We start from the raw sequence: 6,751 nt of genomic DNA, 5'->3' as shown, positions 1-6,751 counted from the left end.
AAAGAAAGAAAGAAAGAAAGAAAGAAAGAAAGAAAGAGAGTGGGAGGGAGGGAGGTGGATCTCAGAGGCGAGTAAAGAGGTGGGGGCAGATCTCAGAGGAGTTGGGGAGAGATGAATACCATCAAAATATATCCTATGAAATTCTCTAAAAATATATTTAAGAAGAAAAGAAAAGAAAATGTTGAAAGGGGCTACAAATAATCAATTACCCACTTTTTATGTGAGATTTGGGGTATGATTTTATTTTAATTTTCTTTTTGCTAACTGAAGAATTCTGACATGTGCATAAATCCTGTATCTCTTCTTCCTACTCTTTAGGTCCCTCCTCTATGGTTCAAGCCATCTCTGAGTATGTGCCATTCTGGTTCAGGCACAAGCAAGAGTTTAATGATTGCTGTCAAAAGAACAGATCAGACTGATTGTGTTAGAAAATTACCTCTACAGCTTCCCCGAAGGACAACTGACTGTTTACTTTTAGGTTTCCTAGGTTATAACCAATTATTTTGACTGAACTAGTATGTATATACTACTTACCTAGTTAATGGGAGACATTCTGAGGAAGCTGAGGTCCTACTTTTTTGGTACATCATTCCATCCATGGGGATTATGCACCATAAGTATATGACAGTTATTCTAATCTGTAAACTCTACCTAGGACCTTCTTTCCTGTTTCTTTTCAGTATTCTTCTCAAACATCAAGAATACAATTCAGCTTATACAAGTTATTGGCAGGATGATTTGCAATTACCTGAGTCAAAGGATCCAGTGGGCACTCCATTTTGAAACTTGAGCCTCCTGTCTCCCTGTCCTTACACCATATCAAATATCAATCTTTTTTAACAATATATGAAAACTTAATTGCAAATTGAAAGCTATATGTAGTTGTTTCTGCCTTTGTTTTTTCCTACAGATTAAACTGTCATGCAATAGTGTTGAGGGGATTAGGCTGTAAGGACCCTATACTCATGAATGGCACTGGTGCTGCTGTAAATTTACCCCATCTCAGGTATTCCATCATTGTACCACAATATGTATGGAGCAACATCATTTTACAAATATGATGAGGAAGAAAGCTATGAGAACATCAGACATAAGAAGCAGGTAACATATTCTCATCATTTGTGTGTATTTGTATACTCCTATCCTCATAACAATCGTATGCAATAATAGCTGTCTACATCTAATTTCCTATGATTCTCATTTCTGCAGAGTCTATTGACTGAGGCAGTTGAAAATTGCTTTGTTGGACAAAGCTTTGTTTTTGGTGTGATGAATTTTGGAAATATATGTGGACATGATTCAGATTCCAGTAACTTCCTGCAGCAGTGCTATGGGCACGGAGGAGAAGTCAGAGCACTTATAGCTTCCCAGATTATCCTGCCTGACCCACGTGTTGCAGGCTTCACTGTCATTGACTACTTTGATCAGCTTCTGCACCCTTCCATTGTCAGGAAACATCACTCTGGCTCACAAGAGCTTAGTGGCCACTCACTCACTTTAGACTTCTCAAACAGTGATCTTAGCAGCATACCTGGCTCTGGAAACAGTTCCTATTTTCTGGAGTTTCATGGCAGAGATAAATTTTTAAGATTTTGGCAGCCATCACTTGAACTGACTTCTACTGATTAACAGCTAGCAGACAATGATGAATTTTCAGCTCCAGAACAGAGCATGGCCAGTCATACTCCTCACCCAAACAGACAGTGCATCCTTTGCAGAGGTTACTGGTTCTAAGAGCTGCCATGATCCCATTCAGAGTTCATGGAACCTTGCTTCACATATGGACAAAGAGAATACAACAGAAAAGTTGGATGAAGAATTTGTCTTACAGGCTAATCATCTGAGTGTAGTTTGCAGTAGTCATCATGAAACTAGACTTTCTAACTCTAGTTTACTCCCTTTGTAAATGCAAGAACCCTTTGAGGAAGACAATACAGAATCCTATAGTACAGCAGAAATTAAAAATAGGTATTTCCAGTGTGAGCTCCCATGTTACCAGCACCACCACCATCCTTCAAGAGAGAGCTACATGTTCACCTTTATCAGGCAGACCTGAAGAGACAGCTAGAGCTTCCCAGGACTGTGACTCCTTGATTTGGGATGATCTGCCACTCTCTGAAAGCCTGAACAAGTTTCTGGCAGTTGTTGAACGTGAGATTGCTACAACTAAGACAGATGTCAAGAATAGAAAACATCGTAATGACATTGATAAATTCCATACAGACCACAGCAGGTTGTCTATGACTCCCTGGAGAATTACAGGAACCTTGAATATACCACCATGGTCTCAAAATCATCACAAGAATGATCAAAAAACATTCTATCAAAGAGAATTTCTTTTTCAACTGTGAGTCAAATACAAGTTTTTGCATTCAAAAAGAGTCTAAACCAGACAACAGAGTAGAGGCTATGTCTACCCGCAGTAATAAATGTGATATCTCAGAATATTTTTTACCAAACACTTAGCTGTCAACTCTGTTTACATCTTCAGAAGATATGGAAACATCATTTAAGAAGACTATGAACATCTTACCACATAAGAATGAAATTTCATTCAGGGCCAGTAGCTCAGCAAGTAACTATTCTTACCTCAGTAACAAATATTTGCATGGACATAGAGGAAAATCACTTTTACAAGTGAAAGAAAAGTTGATAACTTTGCCTTCCAAGAAGTACAATGAATTTCAGATCTTTGAAAATTAGAAAATAAGCAAAATACTCAAGATGACAGGTTCACAATTTGCAGAAAACTTACATATCCTTTAGAAACTCTTTGCAGTAGTCCAAGGAGAAATACAAATACATTGAAAGAAATAACTTAGAGATGTATCAATAATAATTTAACACAAAATTATTCTACTGGTCATGAAGGTAGCTTCAATGTTTCCACTGATCTTTTTTATGATTTTGCTAAAGATGAAGACATTGGAACAGAAATTACCAAAAAATCCCAGGATATTTTGTTACCATGGGAATCATCTTGGGCAGAAAAGCATCCTATAACTCTGTAGCCAGCCTTCACAAAAAGTACCCTTGCAAAGCCCATCAACTTCAGAGTATCCAAGAACAAGTTCTCAGTCAGATTCAGAATGTGACCTTGAAGAAAGCCAAGGCTTTGTTCTGTGTTCACAGTCAACTCCAGTCACAGGCTTCCACCGAAAAACTCAGGAGCTAAGTGAAGCTTTTAAAAAACCGCCTTCTTTTTCTTCAAATTTTGATGCTAAGTATAAAAAACCAAAACTTTTTCCTGAAAGTGGCACAACAAGTTACCCCAACCTGCACAAATGTAAAAACACTCAGCCAGAAATCCAGAATTCCTCTTATTCCTCTATAGTATTACACAACCAGAGATTTCCAACCACTGTCCAGCTGCTGAGTGTCTTGAAAATGATGTGAACAAATGGGTCCTCCTACTACCCAGAAAGTTTTTTTTTTCCAGATATGCTTGGATTCAGAGTCATGTGTTTAAGGACATGCCTTTCTGTTCATCATTCTCCTGACCAAAAAGAGTTAGCAAGAAAGAGACTGATATGAGTCAATCATAAAGCTGACATGCTTAAGAAGTAGTTAAGGGTTGTGTTTACAGCCACAGCAAAAACAAAATTTCCTAAAACGTAAGTGTAAACAATTAGGCTGAAGATAGGAAGGGTCCATTTTTGGACTTGACTCTATGCTGCCTTCTGTTTTCAGAATACTGCCACCCTCAGTATCAGAAACTAAAAGTGCTTGTTTGTAAATTAAGTCATATTAACCAACTCCTGAAAATTTAAATAAAGGCAAATCTATTTGGAAATTTTTGCCTCCAGTGACACAGAAAACTTCTTTTATTTTCAACACTTACAGAAAAATAATAACTACAGAAAGGATTGTATTGGGTATTCTTGGATCTTTTAAAATGTAAAATCACTGTTTTCCCCAGGGTTTTCTCCAGAATACAATGAGTTAGATAGCTGGGCATTTTATCTCATGTTGACTATGGTAATATGTTCACTTGTGCTCTTACAATTTTATATATTTTTTAATTTTTAATTTTGTTAAGGTGGCTGTTAATATATAGAATAATCAGACTGCTCTATAGCCTTCTATAAGTGCCTCCTAATATACAGAAATGGTATTCTATGTTTACCTGAATACACATACAAATCTTTAACTTTATAAAAATCTCATTGCTGTGATAAAACACCTGACAACAGCAACTTAAGACAAAAATTTCTTTGCAACCTAAGACAAAAATTTCTTTAATGGGGCTCAGAGGCAGAGGGTACAATCCATCATGGAGGGGAAGGTAAGAGCCACTCCAGCTATGGCAACAAAAGCATGAGGCCACTAGTCATAGTAAGTCCATAATCAGAGAGCAAAGAGACATTAATGTTGGTGCTCAGCTTCCTTTATCCTCTTCTGCCTTTGTATTCAGTCTGAGACTCCCAGTCAATGTGACAGTGTTTCCCACATCAGGGAAGTCTTCCCTCCACAGTTAAACCTCCCTGCACTGGCTCTCACAGTCATGCACAAATGTATGTGTCTCCTAGGTGATTCCAAATCCAGTCAAGCTGACAATGCAGATTACTCATCACAGCATATAAACGCAGAATGCTATTTTCATCCTACAAGCTGATCATTGTTTTATGCTCAACTCTGTTCCAATTAAAATTGGGGGTATTGTGTGAAGTATCAGTATGGCTTAATCCCCCCCCCCAAAATCCAATAGCTTAACTGTATTGAACTAAAGTAAAAGTGTTCCTTGTGGTGCTACCAAGTCACATTGGTGCACTTACATACATGCAGGCAATACACTCATACACATAAAATAAAAATAATAAATAAAATATTTTTTAAAAAGATGGAGTAGAGGACAGACTCTAAGGTAACCCATAATACCTGCTGCTATGGATTTAATTAATCCTCTCCTGAATGTGGCCAGGTCATCTGATTTGCTTCTAGTCAATAGAACACAGCAAAGGCATTATAACATTCACATTATTAAAGCCTGTCTTGGTAACAGTCTTTCTCTGCAGACTCTCCATGTCGTACTGATAAAGGAAGCAATTGTTTTGGTGAGCCCATGCAAGGGCCTGGAGATAGTCTATATCACACGTGTGGGCAAGTTCCAGTCCACAGCCATTGAGGAAGATGTATTCTGCTGATAGCACATAGCACAGTGACAATAGAAGTTGATTTTGGTTTTTTGTAGGTTTTTTGTTTTGTTTTGCTTTGCTTTTTTTGGTTTTTTTGAAACAGGGTCTTCCTGTAGCCCCAGCTAGCCTGGAACTCACTACGTACACCAGGGTGGCTTCAGTCTTACCTCCAGGGTTCTGGGATCAAAGGTGTGAGCAACCACACCCAGCCCAATTCTTATTTTTATTATTTATTTATTTATTTATTTATTTATTTATTTAATGTGTATGAGTGCTTTGTCTGTGTGTATGCAAGTGTTCCACATGCATGCAATGCCCACAAAGGCCAGAAGAGGGCAATAGATCCCCTGGAACTGGAGTTAAGGGCAGTTATTAGCCCTTATATGCCCTTATATGGATGCTGGAAACCAATGGCAAGTAATAAAAGTAAATTTCCAGAACTGGGGAAGTAGCTCAGTGGTAGAGCTCTTATCATACATATATCAGGCCCTGGGGTGAATCCAAAGCACTGACAAAAGAAGGAAAGAGAGTGAAAAAAAGAGATAGTAAGAGCAAGTTTTAGAAAAATGTATCCAGGATGATTCTATTTAGAAGGCAAAATATTAACAAAAATTATATAGTTACATTTATTGATATCTTTTGTTTAGTTAAAAAAACAAAAGAAGCACACTTAATAAAGTGAAAAGTTTTGACAAAGCCATGTATTGAATATCCTGCAGTAAGTCACGTTACTCCGGTCTTTTCACTGTCTCAACATTTCATACCTTGATGATGAAAAAGCTTCATGTTTGAAACAAAAGACCTGCTCTACTCTTACACTAGCTCTGCTGTTAACTGGCTGTGTGACCTTCAGTGAAATCTAACAGCTCTCTGGATGTTGGTTTTTTCATCTACAAAATAAATATGTTGAACTCCAAGACCTTTAAAATGCCTTACACCATTAAAATTGCAGACTATATTAACTTTTAAATCTTGACTTAACTGCTTATTGTGACCCATTACTCTGAGCAAAATTCAGAATACCCACTTGAATATGCAAAAGCATCAGTAGAGTCCTATGACTTCAGACAATTAACTCAGTTCAAGGACCACAAACTGAAGTCCAAGATTACAAAAGCTCTGAAAATAAAGATATACAAAAGAGTCTTCATAACTATAAAGTGTTCATATTCCGAAAGTTAAAGATGTACACACACACACACACACACACACACACACACACACATGCACACAGACGATCATCCTACAATAAAGAATATAAAATCAATACCCTTATGAAGTTTTTACAGAAATCTGTATCTTAACCGGACCCAACCCACAGCCCAATTTCCTGCTCTGTCTGACACAATTGATGGACAACTGTGATAATTCAAGAAATATGACAAGCGGAGGTTGGCAAAGTACAGAACTAAATTGGCGTCATTTTTCTATTGTAGACAAAGAAATGTCTCAGTCCTGATAAAACGGAAATACTAAAGCTGAAGATTAAAATGAGTTTTCCTAACATATTCATGAATTCAGGAGCAGTAAAGTCACACTCTTTTTGTTCCTTGTGGTATAGTTTACATTTTCAACAATTGTGCTTCAAATTATTGGGAGAAAACAGAGTTCCTTGG

At 37.3% G+C, this 6,751-nt stretch overlaps 1 pseudogene; it reads left to right on the top strand.

Moving 5' to 3' along the window:
* The first annotated feature begins 1,029 nt into the window (after positions 1-1,029).
* On the top strand, positions 1,030-3,567 carry LOC103751717 (annotated as a pseudogene).
* The last annotated feature ends 3,184 nt before the right edge of the window (positions 3,568-6,751 follow it).

The sequence above is a fragment of the Nannospalax galili genome, unplaced genomic scaffold, assembly GCF_000622305.1.
Source record: "Nannospalax galili isolate Female #2095 unplaced genomic scaffold, S.galili_v1.0 scaffold187, whole genome shotgun sequence".
NCBI lineage: Eukaryota > Metazoa > Chordata > Mammalia > Rodentia > Spalacidae > Nannospalax > Nannospalax galili.
This window is presented reverse-complemented; position numbering and strand designations above follow the sequence as displayed.